Source organism: Leptonychotes weddellii, chromosome 11 (assembly GCF_054177405.1).
Source record: "Leptonychotes weddellii isolate Sample4059 chromosome 11, ASM5417740v2, whole genome shotgun sequence".
Lineage (NCBI taxonomy): Eukaryota > Metazoa > Chordata > Mammalia > Carnivora > Phocidae > Leptonychotes > Leptonychotes weddellii.
Genome location: NC_138379.1, coordinates 74,211,988 through 74,239,447, shown reverse-complemented (window position 1 = coordinate 74,239,447; position 27,460 = coordinate 74,211,988). Strand labels below are relative to the sequence as shown.

At 39.8% G+C, this 27,460-nt stretch overlaps 1 pseudogene; it reads right to left on the bottom strand.

The window, feature by feature from the left end:
- Positions 1 to 23,797: 23,797 nt before the first annotated feature.
- Positions 23,798 to 23,894, bottom strand: LOC115943366 (U6 spliceosomal RNA; annotated as a pseudogene).
- Between the last annotated feature and the right edge of the window lie 3,566 nt (positions 23,895 to 27,460).

Here is a 27,460-nt window from a genome sequence, read left to right as displayed (position 1 = left end):
CATCTCCCAAATCACACTTTAGTTTTAAGATGTATACATTGTACCCCGCTATGTACTTTTCGGGGCAGGACAAGCCTGTACCGCAACTTCGTTTATTTTGCTTCTGAAAATGGGAAGAGATTTCCCTAAGCACTGGAAAGAATTTGAGATAGGAAAGAGAACACCAGAAGGGAAACAAAACTTCAGACAGAAGGGTGGAGGAAGGAAGTGGAAACAGAGACCAGATGAATTCTGCTCTGCCACTTTCAACCTTGAGACAGTCTCCCAGAGCTGTGGGGTCCCCTAGGCGGGCAGGTCCTCCAGCCAGGATCAATGTGCGCATTTCCATATCAAAGGAAAACACATTGACTGCAGAATTCTTCAGTGAGAGATCCAAACTGAGGAGAAAGTGACAATGCTGGGTTCCTCGGCACACATTTAGAAATAACTTTAAGCTTGAGGAGCTTCGGTCCCTGTTTTTCTCATCCCCAGTGATGAATCATCTATTGACCAACCCATCAAGCCATCCCAACCTCCCACTTTTACTTACCCTCCTTAAGAAATACATTTCAGAACTGCTTGGCATAGTCCAGGAGCATAGCTAAAGTAAAACAATTCAGAAAATGTACATTTATTCTACCTTTCGGGTCTCAAAGCAGAACGAGAGGTTTCCAAGACCACTGGGAAGAGAAAACCTTACCTCTGCTCTTCATACACACACACACACACACACACACACACACACAGGAAGTTGGAAACCAAGAAAAGATCAATTTCCTGAACATAGAAATCTTCTGAAATCTTTCCTCACCTCCAAGAAAGGTTTAGAATCCCATAGTTGGAATAAGTACATAGTACTTATTCCATAAGTACATAAGTACATAGTACAAGTACTCCCATTCCCAGGAGGAGGGCACAAGTTGGAAGAGAAGCAGGGAACAGCCTAGATACAGGAAATGCAGCCTAGATGCAGCCATTGAGAACACCTTAGATACCCTCTTTTGGACACTGCTCCCTTTGGGAGAAAATGCATTGATGGGGTACAGGAAGCACTGATTCAGCCCCCAGGTATTGAGGGGTAAGGTGAGTAAGCCATGCTTGGCCTCCAAGGAAAATCTGCCTCCATCAAGTGGCCTTCCCCTTTGGGAGTCACAAAAATGAACTTCAAAATAGCCGCTATAATCAAGTTTCATGGGTGAAGTATTACCCAGCCAAGCCCAGGAAGTTCCCGATCCAAAGCTATTCATTGGGCTGTGGCTCTACAAATAATTAGTCTTCTACTTGCTCCACAACCCTGCCAGGCTGAGAGCCCGGGCCGATGAGTCCAGGTGGGACAATTAGGCCACGCTGGGGCAGGCGGCTCAAGCATTACCATGGAAACAGAAGGTTTTATTTATTTAACAAAAAAGAACAAAACAATAGACGGCTGTCCTTTAGACAATGGGATCATATCATCTGAGAGCTCTGTACCCAGGTGACAAGCTCAGCCGCTGATTCTTTCCTGGGCCTCCCCACGCACGTTCTGGAGGAGGTGAGCCCAGCAGGCTGCTCGAGGCCAGGCGGTCTGATGCTGACAATGTGTCCCTGCAAAGCCGCCCTTGCAGATGTTTCCTGGGCTGAGCCTGAGCAAGGCTGAGAGCAGAGATTTTGGCAGCAGGAGGCAACGGGAGGCGGCCCTGAACTCTGAGTCGTGATGGCCCTCCTGAAAAATGTGGACCCAGTGCAGGGGAGATAAAAATGCCCTGCAGTACACGATCCTAAAAAATTGTTGTTGTTTTAATTAATAAAAGGACTTAGAGGTGGGAAGGAAGTGCCACCTTTATGGCTGATGATGAGTGGCACCATTTTGATGATTGGCTCTGAGAGGATCTCGAGGAAAACAAAACATACTATGTCCTCTCCTCTTGTCCTCCATTATGATCCAAGCTCCTGCCATCCCTTCTTCAGGAAGCTTCCTTGAGTTACTCTGGCTTACCCAGAACTCTCTTTTCTCGGAATATCAACAGCATCTGTCACAGCAACTGTAGTCATGATTACTAATGCTGACAGAGTGTCCACTCTGTGCCAGGCTTTACTCTAAGCATGGTACATGAATTACCATGATTCCTCCTCACAACAACCTCAAGAGACAGGTACTAATATTTTCCTCGCTTTCTCAGTAATGACACTGAAGTATGGAGAGATTAAGTAACATGGCTAAAGGTCGCAAGGCTAGTACGAGGCAAAGCCTGGATTTGAAACCAAACATCTGACTTCAAAGTCCTAATCTATCAACTTCACTTACTCTCTCCCATTAATGAATTCTTTCTTTCTTTCTTTTATTTTTTTTTTCCTGGAGAGAGAGAGAGAGAGAGAGAGTGTGTGTGTGTGTGTGTGTGTGTGTGTGTGTGCAAGCTGTGGAGGGAAGAGCAGAGGGAGAGGGAGAGAGAGAATATTAAACAGGCTCCACACTCAGTGCAAAGCCTGACACAGGGCTCGATCTCACAACCCTGAGATCATGACCTGAGCCAAAATCAAGAGTCGGACGCCTAAACAACTGAGCCACCCAGGCGCCCCTCTTTCTTTTATTTTTCAATTCACCAAATATTCTGTAATATCCAATATGACAAGAAGATTCTTGGCTGGACACCATGTGAGAAATGAAGGTGGACACAAAACAGTCTGAAACATGTACTCAAAGTCCTCACAACGTGCATGTGTGTATAATACATTCCCAAATAAGAATATTGTGAGGAAAAGTGAGGTCCACATCATAAATAATGGTTGTCACAGAAGGTCCGTTATAGGCTTTATGAAGAACCCACCACTTAAACTGGAACTTTGAGGAAAATAAAGCCAAAAGAGAAAGGATTTCTGACAGGAACATGTTCAAGCAAAGCACAGCAGAATGCAGATTTGTAGACAGCGACTTTCTAGAATGATAAGAATGACATACATATGAGTGGGATCATGGGTGATATGGATGAAATGGGTAGGTTGAGGACAGAAAATGAAGATTAAGTAGTTTAGGGCTTATTTGTGGATACAAGGGAGTCAATAAGGTATGTATTTGAGCAATAAAATGATGCAACAGAACTGAGCTATGGACAGAGTAATTTGCAGCGTGTGTGATGATCAAGCTGAAAGAGAAAGAAGAAATGAGGGACGCACTGGGTGACTATCATGGAGCAGACTGGAGATAATGGTAAGTTAAACCAGAATGAGATGGCAGTGGGTGTAGGGAGTTAGAACTGACAGGGAACACATAGGGGAATTTGAATTAAAGGACCTGTCGACACGTTGCATGTAGGGGCCCCTGAAGGGGGACAGTACCCAATGAGGGGGTGGACGAATATCATGCCATTAAGAGAAAGACAGAAGTTATGAGGATGATATGGTTGGTGAAGAAAAGGGGAAGGTTTATGTAAATAGTCTCAGAGAGTGTGAGCTTGAGATACATGTAAGTATGTAAAGTAGAAAGTTGACAATCTGGGGCACCTAGGTGGCTCAGTCAGATAAGCATCTGCCTTCTGCTCAGGTCTAGCTCATGATCCTAGGGTCCTGGGATTGAGCCCCACGTCAGGCTCTCTGCTCAGCAGGGAGCTTGCTTCTCCCTCTCCTCCCTGTTCATGCTCTCTCTCACTATCTCTGTTGCTATCTCTGTCTGTCTCAAATAAATAAATAAAATCTTAAAAAAAAAAAGAAAGAAAGTTGACAATCTAAGACCACAGCTTAGGAAAGATTTCAAATGTCCTAAAAGAGATTCAAGCATCCTCCACATAGTGGTGGCAGTTATAATAGAAGAAAAAGATGAAATTGACATGAAAATGGGTATAGAATTTGCAGTAGATTCTTTATTATAGAAACAAAAATAATACAGGCTCTAAGCTCCCTGAAGGCGTCACATTTCCCTGATGTTTATCTAATGAGTTAGACCTCAACTTGGTACAGAATAGCATAAAATAGGTATCTGTGGAAGGAATAAAGCTTCATAGACTCAGGGCAATTTAGAAAAATAATCTGTTTGGATGGTTGAAAACCTTTGAATTCTGCCCTGTACAAAATACTAATAGATAAACTAAGCTAATGCGTTTTTCCAGAAAGCGTAATGGGAGCACCCAAATTAGATCTAGAACCTCGTCGTATGGTGATGGCTTCCAGATTCAGAGTTATGAGAGCTTTCAAGCCACAAAACCACAGTTGAATATTGATGGCTTCACCTATGTTATTTCTCTTCTAAACCCTTGGTAATGTTCAGCTCTGAAATGCCAGCCCTTTCAGCCTGGTAGACAAGTTGCTCTCCCCATCCCCATGTTCCATCCATAAAATGGGGACAGAATTCTCAACTTCAACACTGCAAGGAAATGTCTCATCAGACTCCTTACAGAAGAATTTTAGGTAATGTCCTAAACGGCAGAGTAATTATTAGATGATGCATTTAATAGCATTTAAATCCCTTTTATCTCAGAAATCATTTCTAAGAATTGCTTGGCCTAGTTTACAGACTATAGAGGATGGATTCTGAGCTAGGACTGCAGCCAGCTTTCCCCAAGTCAAAGATAATTAAGTAGGAAGATTGTGTGTACACTTGAGATTGGTGGATATCCAACAATGGCCAAGAGCACACTCTGAGCCATGCTTCACGCCACTCACGGAATTTCCATCTTAATTTTGTCAGCTCTCTAAGATATATTTGGGGCAACATGATGACTCTGCAGTGGTTTTTCTCTGGTGGTTCTGTGTAGATTGAGGGATGGTTGAGGAGATAAACAAGGAGACAGTGTTACCACAGATACCTGAATTTGTTTTTTCTCATCAAAAGATATTCACCACACACTGGTTCTTTTTATCTCTTGCTGGTCCCTATCAAAGGCATCAGCTTGCACCGTCACCTAATTCTGAAATCAAACTTCTGAAAAATTAAAATTTTTAAAAAAAGGATTTAATGCACCATTTCATTTCATCTTTTTACCTCTTTCTGTTATTGTCTTTACATTTCCTGTTTCCCTTCATATGATGAAATTGCCTCACCTCAGCCTTATCTGTCAGGGGAAATGTTGAAATGTGCTATTTCTTGGGACCTAACATGCAGATACAGATTAGCTTCATTGGTCTTATTTTTCAGATCCAAAGTGAGATGAAAAGTCTTAACTAAGGTCACCCAGCAACTGAAGAGCTACGGTGGGAAGTAAAATTCATAGCTCCCAAATCCCAGGAACATGGAATATGAGAAAACAGAAGACCACCACTTCATCACCCTCAGCTTCAGTAAATCACTAGACTAAAGTGTTAGAAATAAGAACAATGAGAATTTTTAAACTAGGTTAAATGGCAAAAGCAGAATTGGGTATATTGTGTTTTCATAAAATTCTGGTGGGGAAAGGATAGGGGTGGCTCACTAACCTACTTCCAGTCCAATCTAACCAACATGTCCACACTTCTACAAACCCACTCCTCTTCCTCTATTAGGACCATGGAATCAGCTGGAATACCTTGCCCCCATTCCCTGTCCTTCATGTCTGACCAATTTTTGGCATCAATGGACCCATGTTCAGTTTTACGTTTGCTCCCTTAAAAATACACACACACACAAACACACCCATCTACCCAACTATCATGTCAAAACTATTAACACTGAAGGGGAATTTTGACCCAGAGAAGGGGTATTTTATATATTTATAGTGCTATTACAATTGTATAATTAAGACTGTTTTTATTTTTTCAACATAAGACATGTTTTATTCAAGACACCCATGCCTATGAGAAAATGAAAGTGAATGTTTTTCCACAAAAATGTTTGAAATTTTTTCAACTGGCATTGTGCATTGGAGACCGAGGCTCAATCCATACTTTGTGGTGAAGACTCCTATAATCAAGTCACGGAATCTTGCTTGAGCTAACAATCAATAATCCAACCTAAGGTAAATGGAAACTTGAATTTTTCCCACTGTTCTTCAGGACTGAAAGATATAAAGAATGCACATGGCACAACTTATACTTCCTACATAGTAAATATCCAAGAGCTACACTGAAATCCAATGTTGAATTGCTTCCGGTTTATGGTAAGGAACCACCAAAGGCAAGAAAGAGCGTTACCCAATGCATATTCCACTTCCAGTCAGAGTACAAATGATCACACATCCACACCCACATGTATTCTCACTCTCAATTGAGAGCGGTGAGTCAGGAGCTATAACTTTGCAGCCAACCCACCAACAAGAATGATGCTCTTAGGAATCCAGCAACTTAGCACTGAAGTTTGGGCCTTATAGACCAAGGGTTGGTCTGAGGCAGAAACATACCCTATTGTTATGACAGGATCCTTAATGCAAGAGAAGTTCACCATGGAAAATGCATTTATGACAGAGCTGTGGCAGAATGTGACATCACCCATGTGCTTAAACCTTTACCTATGCCTGGAAACACCAGACCACATGGAACAGGTTTACCTCAACATGCGAAGGCCTCAACTGAAGAGGAGCCTCAGAACCTTGTAAGCGTGGGCGGAGCCTGAGAGAATGGAAAAATCTACCTGTCACTCTTGAATTCTCAGAACACAACTATAAATACCCTCAGGGCTTATTTGGGAGAAGAATGTGTATAAGTTAATGAGTGTACAGTTTGTGGATCTGAAGCAAAACATGTGAATCAGATCTCATCCACATGTGTGATAACAAGGGCCAGATATATCTCCTTAGAATCTACAGAATCTCAGGGCTGGAGGAGACATGAGCCAGCCAGAAAGGATGCTGCCCATTAGGATGGAAACAACACTTGTCTTAAATGTAGAAGACAAGGGTTAGGACTCTTAACTTCGCACTCTCCACAAACCATTTCCCACTTCTGTGCTCACTTTCCTATGGATAGGGCAGATTGAACTAGTTGACTTTCAAAATTCCTTCTAACATGGAACTTTTGTAGCTTTAAGTCCCCAGGTCTGGCCGTGCTAATAAGACTCTAATATTCTTTTTTAAGACTCCAATATTCTATGTCCCATGTTCCAATATTCTCCAATATTTTAAGTTCAGTGCTCGCTTCTTCATCCTCAGGGTAAACAGAGAGAAACCAAGTCTCTCTTCTATTTCCTTTGATTTGGTTTTTATTTATTTAACCACCTCCACTCAGCAAACAGAGAGTCAAAAGCAAGGCACCATGATAGATATGGAAATTACTGTAATAACTTGTAGCCAATTAATAATTCTTCATGGCCTCTCATACGTGTTATTTTCTTTGCCCTCATAATAAGCCTGTAAGTGTAGGTAAGTCAGGTGTGCCAGTTCTTACTTTAGTAATGAGGATACTAGGAACTTGTGAGAATAAATGATTTAACAGTGATTGCGTGTCTAAAAATTATGAGAGACAGGGCCAGTAACCACGTTTTTTTACTCTTGGACTCATTTCTGATCCAATATTCTGAACAGCCTCATGAAATAATATTCCACATTTTTAATTGAACATTACGCTTTAGAGAACACTCTTCAAGCAAAAATATCTATGTTTATCTTCACAAAAACCCCACAAAGTTTTGTGAGAATGAGACCCAACCAACATAACCATACATGAAGTAGAGATTCGAGACTATGTTATGGTTAACTCAAGTACTGTCAGCCACAAAGTTACCTGAATTCTCACAGGCTGAGAATAAGGAAGATTATCAATCACTTTGTTCCTAAAATATATCAGGCAGCTACTGTGTTGTTTTCTTAGTGTACATCTTTTTAAAATGCCTACAATAACCCTGTAAAGTACATATTATCATTTGACAGATGAGAAAAAAATTGAGGCTTAGATAAATAATAGGCACAAGATCACAGAGCAACTGAAATGAGTAACTGAAATGAAAGTCTTACCCAGGGATATCTGGCTGCAAAATTTAAGCTCTCCCACAGTTCATAGGAAGAACCTATGATTCCGAATTGATAACCTCTGTTATCTGTCACGTTAAGAAACTCAGATGGCTTCCATCCTTCAGGAGACAGTGATTCTGAAGAAGTACCTAATTCAGTTACATCTGGATGGGAAGTGTGGAGAGGTGAAATTTAGGGGGAAACGCACATTCAGAATTAAAACAGTCAAACAAATTGGGTGATAAGGATGCCAGGATCAGTAAACTCCCACCACAGTCTTACAGAAAGAAGATATCCAGCTAACAGTGGCTGGTATTCATTCTTAAATGTATCACACAGATTCCTATAGTGGCAAACTCGTCTTCTGCAAAAAGATACTAGCCAATTACATTTTCAAGAGTTTAATGCTTGAAGCAGGACGTTTCTCAGCTGTATTAGTCAGGACGATTAGGTTATTCTCCAGGAAGAAATTAACCCTAAAAATCTCACTAACACAACAACAAAAAATAACCATTTTATTTCTAACTACACAAAACAACCCAGTTTTCAGAACTAGTCACATGAGCTCTCTTGGTAAATGGGGAGATTTGGGGAGTACATGGATATTCGAGAAGCTCTAAATATCTCTGCCAAACTACTTTTCAAGGACAGGAAACCTCATCCCCAGTCATAATGAGAATGGATAATTTTTTCTTTCCCTTCAAAAGGCACTCTTTACCTTTCTTCATCTTATTCTGTGCCCTGGAAAGCTGAACCATACACACTGCACCCAATGCTCATCTGCTCTTTGCCTTTCCTCTTATGCTTGATCAATAGAGACTGCTGTGAGTTCAAGATAATGATTCCTTTTTATTCCTGTGGCATTACCAGGAGCAGCACTGAGTTTCCACCATTCTCCACTTCAATGCTCTCTTTCTGGATTCCAGAAACCACTCCCACCCCATCCCCGTGGGTAAGTCAACAACCTCCTCTTACAAAGCTAAAAGTATGACACCATTTCTCATGCTTTCCCCACCTTCTGCCTCTCTACTAAAGTCTAATTGCTCAATTTAAGTGCTCCATCTGTCTCCTGCTGAAATCCTGATACAAGGGAGCTCTGAAAAGGATTATAATTTAACTATTGAGAAGAACCTTTCTTATACTTACCATTGAATTAGAAATGTGTTAACCTTTATTAGTATCTACTTATAATAACCCCATAAATTGGTGTTCTTTCTCCATTTCCATCCATTCACAACATCATCAGAAAAGTTGCTATTTTTTTTCTGATTATCTGGGTCTTTATAATCCTCTAGTGGCTCTCCATTATCGTAGAAATGCATCAAAATCTTCTGCCCAGATTTCAATACCCTCTATGAATCAGTCAATTTTCAGCTTCCTCTGGGTACATTGTTCTCATTTCTCTAGACCAAATGTTGGCAAACTACAACCCATGGGCCAAATCAGGCACTTTTGTAAATACGGTTTTTTTGAAACATAGCCACAGGGATTCATTTACAGACTGTCTATGGCTGTTTTCACAGCACAGTGGCAGAGTTGAATAGTTGAGACAGAGACTATATGGCCTGCAAGCCTAAATATTTACCACCTGGCCCTTTGCTGGCAAAGTTTACCAACACTTTCTCCATATCCCAATATCAGCAAAAACATTCACATATGCTGTTCCTTAGCCTAAAATGAAGAGTATCTCTGGCAGCAACACCACCTGCAAAAATTAGGTTTGGGTGTAGTCTTCAATCTCACCTCTTCCGTAAAGTTTCCCAATAGTTCTAACCAGATTATCCCAGCAGCTTACTTGCAACTCTACTTATCATTTACTATGTGTATTAGAGTTCCCTAGAGAAGCAGAACCAATAGGATATGTGTAAGTATGCATATAAGAAGATATTTATTTGTAGAGAACATACTGGCGGTTACCAGAGGGGAGATGGATGGAAGGGATGGGTGAAATAGGTGAAGTAGGATTAAGAGTATATTTACAATGATAAGCACTGAATAACGTGTAGCTAATTGTTGAATCACTATATTGTATACTTGAAACTAATATAACACTGTATGTTAGTTATACTGGAATTAAAATATTAATAAATAAATCAATAAATGAATACATACATAAATAATAAAAAGAAGAGATTTATTATAGGAAGTGGGTCGCACAATTATGGAGGCTGAAAAGCTCCATAGTCTGCCCTCTGCATGCTGGAGACCCTGGAAAGTGAGTGGTATAATTCAATCCAAATTCAAAGGCCTGAGAACCAGAGTAGCCAATAATGTAAATCCCAGTCAGAGTCCAAAGACCCAAGAACAAGGAGCGCCAATGTCCAAGGGTAAGAGAATATAGATATAACAGCTAAAGTAGAGACAAAATTTATCTTTTCTCCACCTTTTTTTTATTCTATTCAGGCCCTAAACTGACTGCTTCATAGCCACCTGGATTAGTGAAGGCAATCTTTACTCAGTCTACCATTTTAAATGATAATCTCTTCTGGCAGAACGTTATTCCAAAAATAACGTTTTACCAGCTATCTGGACACACCTGAGCCCAGTCAAGTTGACATAAAATTAACCATCACGAATCCGTTCTTGTCAACTTGGCACCTATATACATCTCCCTAAACCATACTTACTGGTCAAATGAAGACAATAACAAGGTCACAATTCTGTCTAACATGATACAACTATCCTGTGTACAACCAAAAAAACATTAATCCCTTTCTCAGATGAGGAGGTAAAGTTCTTGAATGATGTTTACTTTTGTCCTGATATTCCATAACTTACGTACTAGGATATAAAATTAACAGCACTTAAATACTAATGTAAAGTCAATACACCTATGCTACATGATAGAGAAATAAGAAAAGAAAGAAAACAGGGGTGCCTGGGTGGCTCAGTTGGTTAAGCGACAACCTTCAGCTCAGGTCATGATCCTGGAGTCCCAAGATCAAGTCCTGCGTCGGGCTCCCTGCTTAGCAGGGAGTCTGCTTCTCCCTCTGACTCTCCCCCCTCTCATGTGCTCTCTCTCTTTCTGTCTCATTCTCTCTCTCTCAAATAAATAAAATCTTTTTTTTTAAAGAAAGAAAACAAAGATATTTGCTTAATATATGTGTATACAAACACACAAACATATTCATAACAAAATAAAAGGAAATACTCATGACAATTACAGTCCTCATTTCTGTAACTAGTCTCCTGTTTGTAGCTGGTATTTATAACTAGCTTCCACTACCCATTCTATATTCCCTTTGCCTTTAGCAAGCACCTCATCTGGTTGTGGTTCTTAACTGGTAGGCTGACCCAAACCCTCATTCCTGAAGGGCCTGGGCCATTAGTCATCCAGCCTGGTTGGGGTTGGTGTAGTTTTCTATTGGCCTTAATCACAGAGCATGGTGAAGCCCTTAGAAATCTCTTGCATTCCAGACATACTCTTTCTTATCCCTGCTGTGGAGCAGCAGTCCAATTTTCACTTGGTAGTCAGGATCAGTCACCCCAGCCAACCCTGTAACTCCCTTTTTTGCCTGTTGATTCAGAGACATGAGGAGTCCAAAATGGCCAGGTGGCAGTCTTAACTTCCAGTTCACTGGGATCATTGTTATGTCTTCTGGTGGAAGCCATCTTCCCTCTGGAGCTAAGACTTCTAGGCTAGCAGGCCATAAAGTCATAAGAACAAGAATCAAACATTTGGCTAATGGTTCACTAAGGATAATAGTGAATGGCACCCCTTCCATTTCCACTCCTTGGTTCCTGGACCAGAGGAGCCTGGCTTTCTCAGAGAGGTAGCACCATATACTACTCTGGATGCTGCTTCAAAGCACACTAGGTTATATCTTCTAGTGGATTTGGCTTTTTTTATGTCTGCTTCTTCTCATTAGATTTGAAAGAAACTTGAAGATAAGAATTGCATTTTAAGTATATATATATCTTCTTTGATACATACATATTGTCTGGAATACTTCATGTGTTGGGTGACTGCATTTTAAGTGAATGGATATCTACAGCAGGAAGAAGGATGAATGGCTCCTGTAATCATAAGGCAACATGGGGAGGGGAGGGGAAATTGAAGGATTAAAGTTATAAGAAAAATAAGTACTAGGGATACAATGTACAACATGATGACGATAGCTAACCGAGCTGCAGGATGCCTAGGAAAAGTGTTAAGAGAGTAGATCCTAAGAGTTCTCATCACAGAGAAACTTATGTTTCTTTTCATTTCATTGTGTCTATATGAGATGATGAATCTTAACTAAAGCTTTTGTGGTACTCATTTCACAATATATGTAAATCAAACCATCATGCTGTACACCTTAAACTTACATGGTGATGTACGTCATTTTTCAACAAAATAAAAAAAGATAACATGATCATGGGTCATAAAGATGCATGCAGAAATTGTCATCATTTGATTGCTCAAGAATCTAAGGGAAAGATAGAGATAAATGTAGATACCAGTCTTCAATTCATATGGGTTGCCTGTGGGAAGACGGATAACCAGCTCTTCCCACCTCCATCAAAGAAAAGACAACTGAAACCTATATTTACACAGAAGCAAAAATAATTTATATTAATTTGCAAAACTGTGTGAGCTGGAATCTAGTAACAGTAGGTAGCATTGTGAAATGTCCTAATATATGTAAGTATACCTCACATCATTTTCTTTATCAGCTTCATTAAGAATAACCACACTATTTTTCTCCCAATAATATAGTTCATTAGGGTTTTTGATGCACTTCCATAGCCATTTATTCCTTTAAATATCAGAACAATCTCATAGTTTAAGTACAATCCTCTTTTAGTGCTGGGAAACAAAGAGAAAAGCCCATGAAAATAAGCTCTCAACCGTGTGCTCTCTGGCTTTCAACTACAACAACAAAAAGCTCATGGAATAAAAAATGGGCAGTGGGTATAATTAGGAACCTCTTATCCATTCTATTTTTAAGTTATTTGTGGCAATGAAAGGCATTCATCTTCTGAACAACAACAAAAAAATTTCCGGACAATTGAATACTGAAAAAAAACTACAGACACCTCTTCTTCTTCCTTTCAATCAATTCAACTGAAGCCAAAGGAATAAATGTTTCTGAAGGAAAACCAATACACACAATATAGAGGATGTAGATTATTTTTTTTTAATTTTTTATTTATTTATTTGAGAGAGAGAGAAAGAGAGTGAGCACGAGCAGGAGGAGGAGCAGAGGGAGAGGGAGAAGCAGGCTCCCCACTGAGCAGGGAGCCCATGGAGCTCGATCCCAGGACCCTGAGATCTTGACCTGAGCTGAAGGCAGACGCTTAATCACTTAACTGACTAAGCCACCCAGGCGCCCCCCCATGTAGATTATTAATAAAGTCATTTACCAGGTTCAGATCTGAATTCATTCCAAACTTCTTTTTTTCTCTCATTGTAAATCCATTTGTGAAGAATTGTTTTTCTCCTTTCCCCTTCCCAGTGACTACATCCAGGTTAAAAGGAATAAATAGATGGCAGAAAGATGCCATGGATTGTATAACAGGATAAAATTTTGAGCTATTACCAAAGGTAATAACTCTCTCATAGCTCTCTTTCCCATTGCTCTCTCATAGCCATTACCCTCTCCAATTCCCATTGTCTTTATTACGATTCTGCCAGGAGTGAAAACTTCACATACTATCCTGTGGAGAGAAATTGATTCAGGTAAAATCCAAGACTCAAGTTCAAGACATTAAATTTGAAAAATCTGCCCTTAAATCTCCTATCAGTGATAAAAGTACTGAAGGTCAAAGCTTTCAAATACATAAACCAAAGTTGTGAGAAGCAGGGGGAAAAAAAACAGAAAAGAACGCATTATGATCTAGAAACATTTTTCCCACTCAGAAGAAGATAAAAGTCTGACCACAGGTAGGAAGAGGAGAATCAGAGAAATTGTGACTAGAATTTCAATTTCACTTCTCTGAGAAGGACCCTTACTTTTTGCAACAACACCCAGGGAGAGGATGAAGGGGGCACACTTCCCAGAAGACACTTCGAATCTGTCTGTTAGAGGTGGCTGAGGGGCAACCCTAGAGCAGAAGGAATGACTGCCTAGCTTCCCAGTGTTATAGCCCTGGTGAGCTGCAAGACCTAAAAAGAACACCATTAATGGCACCTGAGCTATAAAGTAGCCATTACTGAGTGCATTAGTCAATGACAGCCTCAGATATATGGCCGAAAGCTAAGCCTAAACCCAATGAACAGGAATGGTGGTTATCTAGAGAGCTCATGTAGTCACCACCCCATTTGGAAAATTCCACCCATCCTTCCCTTTGCCCAACAACTAAAGTTCCCTGGCAATTAGCTAGTTCAAAGCCCTCTCTCTTCCTGGACACACTTTATCAGAGAATCCATGAAGAAGAAATGATCTTCAGCAGCAAGATCCCCAAAACATCTGGGTTGCATCCCAAGCTGTCCATCTTGCTAACTTATTAATAACAGAGAGGGATGACTAAAAAACTGGATAAAAAGGTTATCAGCTCCTCTTCCCTCCCTAGCATCTTTCTGATGGCCTTGATTGATGCCAGATTGCCTGGCAAGGAATAGAAGTGCTATTTTTAGTTGGCTCTGAATCTGAGGGACTTTTATTTCTGCTTGTGAACCTTTATAAATATTTAAGAGAAAGAAAAAGCATGAATGGAAGAACATGTGGGCTTACGGATATCCATCAAAGCTGTCTGTAGAAATTATAGATGTGTATGTGTGTGGAGCAGGAGGGCCGTCTGGAGGTACAGAGCTGCATGTGGATGAATAAAAGAAAACTCCCAAAGCCTTGGAGAGAACTTCAAAGTTAAGAGAAAATCAAGGCTAATAAGGTGCACTCTCTGAACTCTTGATTTGGCTGCCTTCACCACCTTCAGCCTGTGTTTTCCACTCCTGGACCAGGCGTGCTTACCTTCTTCCCCCTGAAAAAAAAAAGGAGAAAGCCTGGGTGTGAAAAGAGGCCAGACACTTGGTTTCAAGGTCTGGGTCTGCACCATGCATTTGCATGGATGAGCAAAGTAGCTCACCCACCAGGTCTCAGAATCCTTGCATGTAAAATGAGCGTAGGGCTAACTTCCAAATCTAAATTTGTACTTGTAAAGAAGTTGTCTTCCTTCTTATGACCTTTATCCAAATTGTTTCCTTCATTTCAGAAAAATCTGAAATGTCTTGCCTTTTGTTTCCTTGTATGGCACATTAAAAAGTCAATTCAACAGGCATTTCCTGAGTGTCTGCTACACCAAAACCCCAGTCTTGGCCTGTGGGAGAGACGAAGCTCAGGGGAGGATAGTGTTCTCTGGTAGAAAAGTGGGTAAAGTTCTTTTCAGTTCCCTCAGGTACAACTTCAAAAGGCCGCAGTTCGCTTCAGGAGAAAAGAGAGTCTTCGTACTCCTTCTTTCAGGGAAAGAGCTCCAGTGGATCCCAATTTTAGTCAAGATTGCTCCTATTCTTTCTATCTTAACAAAACTCCTAATTACATGCCCTACAGGGCCAGAAAGTAGAACAACACACACACACACACACACACACAACTATTCCTTCAGTAATATTTGCTGAGCACCTACTAAGCTAAGTCCTGAGATTGCAGCATCAAAGGAAGAGGAGCCACAAGTCCTGCTCTTGTGGAATTTACAATGCGGTTGGGAACACATGCATTAAAAAATAATTATAAACTTGATAGGTATCCACAGGATGCCATGGCATGGGCACCCACATAGGAGGTTCTAACCATCCAGTACACAATGGACCCCTGTATTGATCGTGACACATTCCCCTAGGAGGTCACAAGCAATTCTTCAAAAGCATCACAAGTATCTGAAACCAGCTCAGGAAATTCCTTCAGCCTTGCCTTCCTCTCTCTCTATCTTCTTCAAACCTCCTGTCATCCTGATGGCTTTGCTCTATGTCTCAGATCCCTTCTTCCATCCATTCCAGATTCAAGAATCCTGGCTGCAAACTATCTCACCTGGCATTCCTTTAGGAAGTCAGTCCAAGCAGCCACCCCTCCACGCTTCAGGTGAGTTTGGGCAGGACTCTATACCCTGCCCCTCTCCCAGTCCCAGCTCTGTAACACCACCAGCCTTTAGCCACTTGGCCTCCCAGGCCTTAGGCATCTGTGGAAACATGCAGCTCAGCAGTGAAAGACCTGTAGGTGGTGAAATAGGGGGTGTGAGCTCACCCCCGTGGGGTGGGTTGGGGTTTGGCTTTAATGTCTGACTCTTGGACTCAGTACAAAACTCTCTGCTCACGTGGGCAGAAGGTCAGTAATTTTCTGTGAGTGCAAAGTTCTGACAGAACTAACAAAAAGAAAGAGGTGAGTATATGAAACTCCCTGGGACTCCTTAATATAGAATAAATTGAGACTTCCTCTTATTTAGACTATTAAAGCAGTGACAGTTTGCCCCCTCTGTATCTCGCTAGCTGCCTTTCCCTTCCTCACTCACACACAAAAACCTCAATAAAGCAGCGCTGCTTGAGCCCACTTAGCTCACCCTGCACTTGCACGCCTCTGTGTCCTTCCCATACAACTCCCACTCGCTTCCCATCCGGCACATTCTTGCATTTCCCCCCAAACTGCATAAATGTCACTTCCCTTGGGAATTCTTCCTTGACCACCACCTCCCACAAAACAGCTAATTTCCTAGCAACAGTTTTCCTATAGCACTTTATACTGTTACTAGCATGAACTCATTCTTTTAAGAGACATTGCCTGGGCACCCATGACACCGCAGGGCTTGACATGGGTTTTTGGCTGAACTGTCTTCTCCACTAGGCTGAACGACTTGGGAACAGAAACCATGACTTTTGCCTTGAGATAGTGTACACATCCAGGACATATTAGGCACTCAATATATGCCTGGTCAACTGATGTAAACTGTGAATTATTTTTTAAAGGAGCTGATGGACAAGAATTGGCAGAGAGGAGATTTGAATTGATGTCTAGGGAATTAGACTCTATGAACAAAATGGAACTAAATTTGATTAAATGGATCTCTTGCAACATCGTAATTCCATTCCAGAGTGGAAGTCTCCACTTTAGGACAGCTAAGCTCTAGTTTCTAAGCGTCCCTAAGGGATCCCAGGAAGGGATATGATCTATTCCACAGGCCATGTCCTTTTTCCCCTTCTGGCTTCTGATTCTTAGCATTGCAGAAATATTACTCCCAGAAATAAACTGACCTTTTGAAAAGTAACCGAAATCATGCATTCCAGCTGAGGACAATGAACTTGATGTTTAAAAAATACATTTCTGTGCCAACATAATGAACTTGTTGGCTACTACTAGGTTCTCTCAGTTTTTAGACAAACATAAATGTGATTCCCAAACATTTGTTTTAATAAGAACGCTTTTTTTCCTTCCTACCTTCAGCAAGGGGTTATTGAAAATCCAGTGGGGTGGTTAAACACTGCCTTGTATCAAGTCAAGATTGTGAAATTCTTTTTTCAGCACCGTGCCCATCCTCCGACAACTTGTGTCATCCAAGATAGATTTGGATGTGAGTGCACGTGATAAAAATTTAATTCTGTGATGATAAATGTAGAAGTGAAAACATGAGGCCCTTGCTTTGAGTCTGATCGATTCATTCATCACTGATAATAACAGTGATGGATATTGGCACAGCACCTAACAGTTTACCCAACTGTATTTATTGTGTGTGTTTTTTTTAAATAGAATCCTCCCAACAAATTGGGAAAATGTTTTATTATTACTATCATTGTGTATATCTTATGGATACAGAAATTAAAATTTGGAAACATTACATGATTTGCCAAAGGACAAATGTAATGCAAGGTTTGGAAACCTCCATGGTATGGCAGAAAGGGTAGTAGCTCTAGCCCAGCAAAAGTTGGTTTGATTCTTGGTTCCTCTACTTACTGGCTTTGTGATCTTTAACCATAACAGTCATTACAACAAATATTTACTTAGTGCTCACCATGTACCAGTCAATGTTCTAAGCACTTGTCTTGTCTTGTATTATTTAATCTTCATAAGAGTTTATAAAGTACATTCCATCATTATCCCCACCAATGGCTGAGGAAACGGACACAAAAGGATAAGAAACTTGCCCAGAATTTTCTAACTGCTAAGTGGGAAAAAACAGGATTTGAATACAAGTAATCTGAAACCAGAGTCTAACCTCCTAAACACTAGGAAATACTGTTTGCCTGTGAAGTTAGTTTATCTTTTCTTACCATCACTTTTTTTCACCCATTAGAGAGAGGCAGTGATCCTTTGCAGGATTGTTATGAAAATTAGAAATAATGTCCATTAGGTACCTAATAAAATTCCTGGTACATAGGGAATTCTCACTAAGCTTTCACATTTTACTAATCCACATGATATTTTCTATGATCCATTATGCCAGGATTTCTTGTCCTGACCTATATATATATGGGTCCACAAAAGCTACAGAGAAAGACCACCCAAAGTTGTGTGTGCGTGTGTGTGTGTGTGTGTGTGTGCGTGCGTGTGTGTGTGAGTGTGGAGTATGCATGCATTTTTCTGGAGAAACTGTCTATAGTTTAGTCATAGCATCGCAAAAATATCCATGGCCCAGTAAAACAGTATCACTTTGGATAATCTTGAAACAAGTTCTACTTTCTCTGCCTCCATTTTTCCATATGGAAAATTATTTAAATATTTTCTCTGGTCAACATCATCAGCAGAAATTCATTTGCCAATTTGATTTACTGTAATCCAACTTTTAAGTACAGGTTATAAAAAGATCCACTTATTTAGATGAGTATAATAGAGTGTGAGAATTTCTGCCTCCTGTCTTTTCCTCTGGCTCTATTTGGGGCTGGACAAAAGTTTTCCTAAGTATGTGTGAGTGTGTGTGTTTACATGGGCCCTGGGGGTAAATGATTCCTGTGAGGTTGAAAGCCTGGCCTCAATTGGCTGCCCTCCACTTATTGGAAAGCAACGTGCATGTTTATCCTGTTCACTAATTAATCTCATCCCAGCCAACAGCAGACTAGCATAAGCAGCTTTATGCCTCCCAACATTTGGCAACCATGTGGCATGCTGGGGAAAGCTTGAGGCACTCGCCTTGTCACCGGGCCCCATCGGGCTCTGCCAGGCTGATGATGACAAGTGGGTGTCAGTGGGCACGCTGGCCCCATAGCCAAAGAGCTTAATGGGAATGGACAATGCCAGGGAGTCCAAAACCTCACCCTGTCAAAGGAAAGGACAGGCATCTGATGCTGATTTTTATGAGATTTTCGACAAGTTCAAACCAGCCCAATCCTATTTTTAATGAAGAAGTTGGTGGTGCGATTACAAAGGGTCTTATTTTATAAGTCCCCTCGTCTGAGAATGCAAAAGGAACCAAACGCTATAAAGCGTGGGAGGCTGTGATCACCCTTCCTGTTTGACACTGACTTTCTCACCTTTCCTTGTCTTTTATTTCTGCTTCTCTGTCATCACTTCTGCCACTTCCTTCAGCTGATTGTTTGAGCAACACAGCTGGGTTTAATGAGTTCAGTGAGCAGAACTAAAGATTCCTGGACAAAATCAAGTTATGACTTTTCCTTGAGTACATATTCAATGGTCTTTGTCTAGGGAAATCATTGTAAGCTTTTCTCTAAACCCTCTTGCTCCTAGATTCTTGGTTAAAGGGCTTTGCCATTTTCAATGTTTGATGCATTTTCACTTTAAATTATAATTGTTCAAACTTATGTAGCTCCATTTACCGGTGTCTGATGTTATTACAATCATCTGTAAGGTATGCAAAGAAGAATAGCAAGCAATAATGGTATTTTTAAATGATATAAGGCTTTGTTGGTCTTAGACCGCTAAACCTTATTTTCTTATCTGTAAAATAATGTGTCATTTTTTAAACATGTAATGCCCCCAATTTTTAATAATAGTTTAAAGTACAATATGAATCAGAGAAGACAGGTAATAAGCAACATTTGATTTATCCTGAAACTCTAGATGACGTTTAGCAGAGGGGTGAATGAAGCTTCAAATTGATAACCTCCTTTACCTTAAAAAAAACAAAACAACAATAATAAAAAAATACTTCAAATTTCCTTCCTACCCAAACTACCATTTTTTCCTCTCACCTTGCTTTCATGGTCACATTTCTTGTTCTCCTCCCACGCATTCCCCAAACCCTTGTAACTTGGGTTCTTCTCTCATCACCTATAGAAACTGGTTTCTTAGAAGTGACCTAACATGGGGCACCTAGGTGACTCAGTCGATTAAGCCTCCAACTCTTGATCTCGGCTCAGATCTTGATCTCAGGGTCATGAGTTCAAGCCCTGTGTTAGGCTCCACATTGGGTGTGGAGCCTACTAAAAAAAAAAAAAAAAAAAAAAGTGGCCTAACAATCTCCAAACACCATTCCCCATCTCAGACCTCCTTTCCTGCTTATCTTCTATGAATCCTCCATAACGGTGCCTCCTCCCCCCACCCTACAGCTTCCCCATTATTTTCGGTCACCCAATCCCACCACTACTTTCCCTGCTGCTTATTTTGACATTCCTACTGGCCTGTTTTGTGGAAAACTTTACCATCAGAGGTATTCATTATCCACTGTTTCAGTTTATTCATTTACCTAATTGTATTTATTAAATGACCAATACTGGCAAGGCTGCTTCTAACAATATGGCACACTAAGAATCTGAAAACCTCCCAGCTATGAAATCCCTAGAAACACTAGATAAATATGTAAGAAATCTTTTAAATAAGGGGAAAATACCCAGGAGACATAAAAATAGGAGGAAAATCAAAATCATATGCAGGGTGTTAAATAATCCTGAGGCTGCCTTCTCAAGCAAAATCCAAATGCATATTTTTGACAACCTACCACACAGCCTCCCATGACTGTGTTACAAAAATCTCAAACTTGATATAGGCTAAAGAAAGAAAAGCAAAACATCTTCCAAAATGTTCTCTCTCATTTGTTCTCAGCCTAAGTGAGTGGAATCACAGATCTTTCCATCATTTCCATAGTTCTTGCATTATTGTCTCCCCAATTCCTCCTATAACCTGATATCCAGTGTATCCAAAAAGAATCCTGGCCACCATATGTCTTGAGGGTTATTTCCTATTAATTCTTTCCATTTGATAAGTTCATGTGGTGGGGCTTCTCTCTTGGTTATCTCATGCATTCTCCAAATTCTCTGCTGAGACTAAATTCCTCCTGTGTTAAGCGAGGATTCTGATACTATCAAATTCTTACCAAACTCTGCCTTGATGATATTCTGTGCCACAGCAGTGTGACCCCAATGATGCTGCCATGTCATTTTAAGCATCACACTTGCCAAAAAATCTCTACTGGTCACACTGAGCTTACCAGTTTATAGCCTTTTGCCTGGATATTGATGCCAACAAATTTTGCAACTTGAGAGGCTGCTGCCTACACGCATTTCCCTCTATCCTGGAAGGGAATGCTTCCTACTTTTAAGGAGACAACTTGAATTGAAACTTAAATCTTATCAATTACTGGGATTCAAGTATGTCTGAGCATATATCTGGAAAACTGGCATATCAGGTATGATTGTGCCTACCCAAAGTTCATGTGCATGAGAATGTGATGAGCATCTTGGAAGAGTACATGTCTCAGGTTAGGCCAAGAATACAGGCCATGAGATAAAGCCTTGGTCACTGAAGTGAAGGAGTGACTTTGAGTTTAATAAAATATCAATTTCTCATATACCCCTCTAAGCCCAGAACCCCATGAAATCCTGTGTGTAAGCTCCATAGAAATGGTGTGCCTGTTACAGGGATGAAATGGAGTGAAAGCCTTTTTGTACTGTGATAATTACCAGACTGAATTTCCGGTTGCCGTCTTGTGCTCTCAAAAGTGAAAAGACATCTCAGGCCTGGGGACAGTGGGAGGGTTGACTGGAAAAGATAGCATTTGCTCCCACAACAATACAGGGCCCCAGAGTCCAAGAGATTGAAACTCTGGCTTCAAGCCCAGCATAAAACAAGGAAACAAAGGTCAGGGTGGCATGAGGTGAAGGAAGATCCAGGCAGAAGCAACAGGTACAAGAGTAGAACTTCAAAATATTGACATGGTGCCATGAAAACTACTACGATATCCTCCTCTAAATAATAACTGAATGAAATGACTAGTGTAAAGATCAGCAACTAGCTGGAGACAGAACAGAGATTATTCTCAATATGTAATTCCTCCTCTTAAGCAAAAGGAAATTGATCTCGTATTGAATTATATCCACTTGATACTGACAGAATAGTTTGCTATGTATTTAACATAGTAGAAATGCTGGATGAATAAGAGATGGATTCATTTTGTGGCTTCTGGTCATCACTCCAGAGAATGAGTGGACTCAGTGTTTCTAAGGACCTTGGACAGTTCCTTTTCTCTCATCAGTTCTACCCCTTGCATCTTTCCATTTGGATAAATGGGTCGTATTATCACTACACAGGTTTTGAAATCATATGTCAGAAAGTATCTCAGCTGTCATCTTGTACAACTTCTTTTCTGAGAGGTGAAGAAGTTTAGACTTCAATTCTTCAATTACTTTGTCCAAGGTCATTGTTATCTTCTCTGGAATAAAGACAAACAACCCAAGTCTCCTAAGTCTCATTCTGAAAGCCTTCTCTACAGCATATTGAGGTTTCTTAAATTCCTCTTAATCATTATTTTAAAAGTAACAGAGTCCAAGAAAGTTGGGAGACTCTAAGCATATTTATTTGCCAAAGTTAACATTCTCTCCTTTCTCATTCATCTTCATAATCTGAGAGTATAGTTTGGAAGAAAACTGTGTCATTCTTTCTACCTAGTTGAGGTTAAAACTCTGCCTTATCTATCTATTTATATTTTTGTTTATTTTTCCCATGCCTCTATACATGGTCAGGATATGAAGATGTTACAAAAAACAGTGTCTCCAAGGATCATGCCACTCATGCAGGAAATGAGAGATTACATTCCTCCTAAGGCATTATCTTATATGTACATAAAATATGGTTGATTCAAAATGCTCTTAACCTAATAATAAATCTTTGAATGCTAATTGTGCCTTGATTTCCAGCACATGTTTGGACCAATAACCTCATTTTAAAATCACTAGGGTCTTTTGCTGTTGTTGTTTTGTCAAAGCCAATGCCGGAGGTGATGTGCCCACAGGAACTTTTAAAAATCCATTTTTGTGTAGCATTACTTACACTCATCCATTCTTTCTGCATTACAGCTCTATTGGCAATTTTCCTTTTCAATCAGTTTCTATTAATGAATGTTAACTCATCACATTTTAGGCTCTGCTAAGATGAAATATTGTCAAAATAAATAAACCTTTCCAACAGCCGTGTTCATTTCCTATTTTCCTTATTTTCCTACTGTGATAGAATTTTTCTTCCTTTTCTTTAATGTCCTTGATTTTGACAATTTCTTTTGGCTACTATAGTACTAATATATCATATTTGCCCATGTAACTATTGTAGAATAAACCTAATTTTTCATTCTTACAGTCTTATATATTCCCCTCCTAACCTCATCTCTTACAACTAGCATTTCTTCCTTGAATATGATGTGTCCATATTGTCATCAAAAACACACATTTTCTGAGCACCTACCCTCCTGTGGGGACACAAAAGCTATGAGACATGGCATAACACCTAGAAGCTACAGTGAATGAAAAAGTAACTCAATACAAGGTAATAGAGACTCAAAGATGACTCAGATGATGAGCAATCCATGATGTATAAAAGGCTCAGAGAAATAGTTCCTAGTCAGGTCAGGCTTGAACTGGCCCTGAAAGAAGGAGCGGAGATACTCGAATGGAAAGGAAGAGAGAAAATATTCCATGGGTGATTTCTTGATTTAAAAAGTTGGCTTTATGTATTCATAGATCATTCTTTTGTTGTTCTGAAGAATAAGGCTCTTCTTTATTTTTTTAAGCTTTTGGTTTAATTCCAGTTAGTTAACATACAGCGTAATATTAGTTTCAGTTGTACAATATAGTGATTCAAAACTTCCATGCATCACCCAGTGCTCATCACAAGTGCACACCTTCATCCCCATCACCTATTTAAAAAAATATGGAATGCTTCACGAATTTGTGTGTCATCCTGGTGCAGGGGCCATGCTCATCTTCTCTGTATCATTCAAATTTCAGTGTATGTGCTGCACATTCATAGATAGTTCCATTCAAAAAGACTTTTCAAAATTCCCTCTGAAGGACAAAAAAAGAGTCACATATTTGTGTACATTAAGAGGCAAAATTTTAAAACTTCTTTATATTAATTTTCTGAACATTAAGAAACATAAGCAGAGTAATTATTCTTGGCAGATTTTTACATATTTTAATCCCTTTCTTAGCTGTAGCAGACTCTAGAACTGTCACAGATATTTTTCTGAAGAATTTATTTTTATTTAGACAGTCCTATTATTTTTAATTTTGCCCTAAAGTTCCTTGCAATCTTCTTAAAAGTTAAATTTTTTATTGAGAAAAGTCTCCAGGTGGTCAGGTGAGGTCAGACCAAATTCCACTAAATAGGGAAGATTCTTAATTCTTATTCCTTGTAAGGAAGTGTACAAATATTTCAGCTCAATTGTCTTCAAAGTTTCTATTTTTGGGTTTCCACCCATTACTTTCACTTTGTAGAGGATCAAGCTCTTCAAATAAGATGTTTCTATTTGCCACATTTAAAAATGGTGGCCCAGAAGGGAGGTGGCTGGGCGATGGGCAAAATGGGTGAAGGGGAGTGGGAGGGACAGACCTCCTGGCATGGAATGAATAACTCATGGGAATAAAAGGCATTCACAGGGAATAGAGTCAATGATATTGTAATAATGTTGTATGGTGACAGATGGTAGCTACACTTGTGATGAGCATAGCATAATGCATAGAGAAGTCAAATTACTATGTTGTACACCTAAAACTGATGTAACATTGTGTGTCAACTATACTCAAAAATTTTAAACCTTAATAAATAAAATAAATGTTTCATAAACTGCAAATGTTGCAAAATCATAAGTCTTCTCAACTTTATTTCTAATTCTGGAAGAAAATATAAATGCATCTAATTAAAAATAAAGTTTCCATTAAAACATTATTTCCCAAAGCTGAAGTATTTCAAGGTTTTATTGAATTTCAGGATTAAGATTTATATATTCTGAGTTCTCACAGTCTCATTAGACAAGGTGTACCCCACACTGGCATTCTGGATCAATTTTTCTGTTTATTTTCAGGATCGTCTTGCTCGAACATTTTATTTTTAGTAATTGCAATTTTCTAAAATCTTCAGAAGCTTAAGTTTTGCGGTGTGCTGATTATTGAAAACTTTTTTTTTTTTTTTTGACAGTGGCTGACCTGCCGGCCCACTGTCTCCAGCCTGTCCTACAAAGGGCAAAAAGTTGGCCCCCGGGGCCGTGGTCCTGGCTGTGGCCACCGTGGCCCAGGGGTTTCTGGGCCCCTGCCACCACAAGCAGCAGCTGCAGTGCATCCGACAAGTAGAATGTCCCAAAAATTTTAATAAAAGATGTTCAAATGATTTGGAACAAAATGCAGTTAAAATCAGGTAGCTCATGGGGTGCCTGGGTGGCTCAGTCTGTTAAGTGTCTGCCTTTGGCTCAGGTCATGATCCAGCCCCTTGTGGGGTTCCCTGCTCAGCAGGGAGTCTGCTTCTCCCTCTGACCCTCACCCCAGTCGTGCTTGCTCTCTCTCTCTCTCTAATAAATAAATAAAATCTTTTAAAAAATAAATAAAATAAAATCAGGTACTCATTTACCCCCGCAAAAAAAAAGTTTTCAAAAACTTTATAGGACACATAGGTTGATTTACATAAAGTTTTAACATTTGTAAAATTTGGTCACTGACAGCAAAATATTTACCTCCTTTTATTTTTTTATATTCAACATCAGCTTTGTAACATGAAATTAAGTTTAATTATTTTAACCCTATTTATAAAAGTAGTTGTAAATTTTATCAGCGATAGCTTCTATTTTTGACTATGGAATATTGTGGCTTGTTTGGATGGACACAGTTTGAGTAATATGCTTACCACTAATTCCATACACACTTCTGTGCCCTAAATTTTTTCACTTAGTAACAACATTGATCATTTTCAGGGTACGCTCCACCAAACTTTGTATTTATATTTTCATCACAAAGTATATAACTGTTTCAATGTTGAAAGTTTTAACTAAATTACGGTAGTATTCAAAATAATGTCAGGAAGTTCACCTTTGGGAGAATGAACTTCCAAAAGCTTTACTTGATCCTATGACTGGGTGAAAAACTATTTTGGGACACTATCTTTATGGCCTTTCAATTTGAAACATATGACTCAGCCTTTTTCCACGGGGATTCTTTAAGAGAATTAAACTCTGCTGGCTCCAAGACATCCATTGTATGTCATGGTGTGCACATCTGGAATGGTACTAGTTATATGCCATCTTGGGCAAAACTGAGAAAATGGTGTCTCAAGCCACTTGTCTGTGTTCTATGGCTCAGCTGAGAAACTTGGTTGATCACACTAATATAAAACTGTCATCATTGAACTGCTATTTTCTTCTGTACATAGAGCTAACACAGTTAATAGTTATTTCTTCATTGTTTGTATTAATGTGCACAAGAAAACTTGGTATAAAAAAAATCTGAGAAATTAATTTGGAAGAATATTCATTTTTTTAAATGTGCATGAAAAGTCAAGCTTCCCATTATTATATGTAAACACACCCTCTAGAACTGCAGATATTAAATTATTGCATTCAGGCCTGGTCTTCCTAAACTAGTAATTCTCCAGTGGATGCTGATGCTTCTTCAGCAGATTTCTGTTTTCATGTTGCCATGTGGTCAGTGACCGCACCGCAGCCTCTGGGGTGGATGGGAATGTGGACAGACCTTGTGTGCAAGTTACCCATCATCATCAACTCCCATGAGAATGAAGATTTAGTCTTTGGATTTGCATTCAACAGGCCTTGAATTTGCATTCAACAGGCTCTTTTCTTCCTTTTGAGCTTATGTCTGTCAAAAGGGCTTATTTCAAAAGAAAAAAAAATGCATCACCAAACACTGAGATACTGGCTATAGATTTACATCACATACATGATGACAAAATCACCATAGCAAAAGCCTTCAGACCACCCACTACGTGATCTACACAGGACCGCCCAGTTTCCAGTTCACGCACACATTTCACGTAGACCTCACAAAATTTCCCATGTGTGGCCTTGATCCCACCAACTGGTAGCCTGGCAGCCTTATGCCTCACTCAGGTTGTAGCAAGACTCACAGCTAGACTATGTCACAACTGGTTGGCAAATCCCGTGGCCACCAGGGCAGCAGCTTGAAATGCCTCTGCCAGCACCACCCTAACCACCCCACACGGTTTGTACCTGAACACATTTCATCACTGAGCACCTGACATTCCTCCCTTGAGAAGGAGGCATCTATTAGTTATGTCTTAAAGGAGTGATTTAACCACATCGTCAGCTGAGAGAGCTCTTCAATATGTGGCTCACACAGTTCTAGAAGAGATCAAAGGGGAAGTGTTAGCTACAAAGTAGAAATCCACCAAGACCAACCTAACCAAGTGTTATTATTATTTTAATGCAACAATTAATATTAATACTTCAGTAGCCAGTGAACGATCCAGAACAAATGCTGAATTGGACAGAACGCTGGACAACAGGTAAAACCTGGAAATGGTTGCCAGCAAATGGAGACATAAGATTACTTGTACTGTAGGTAA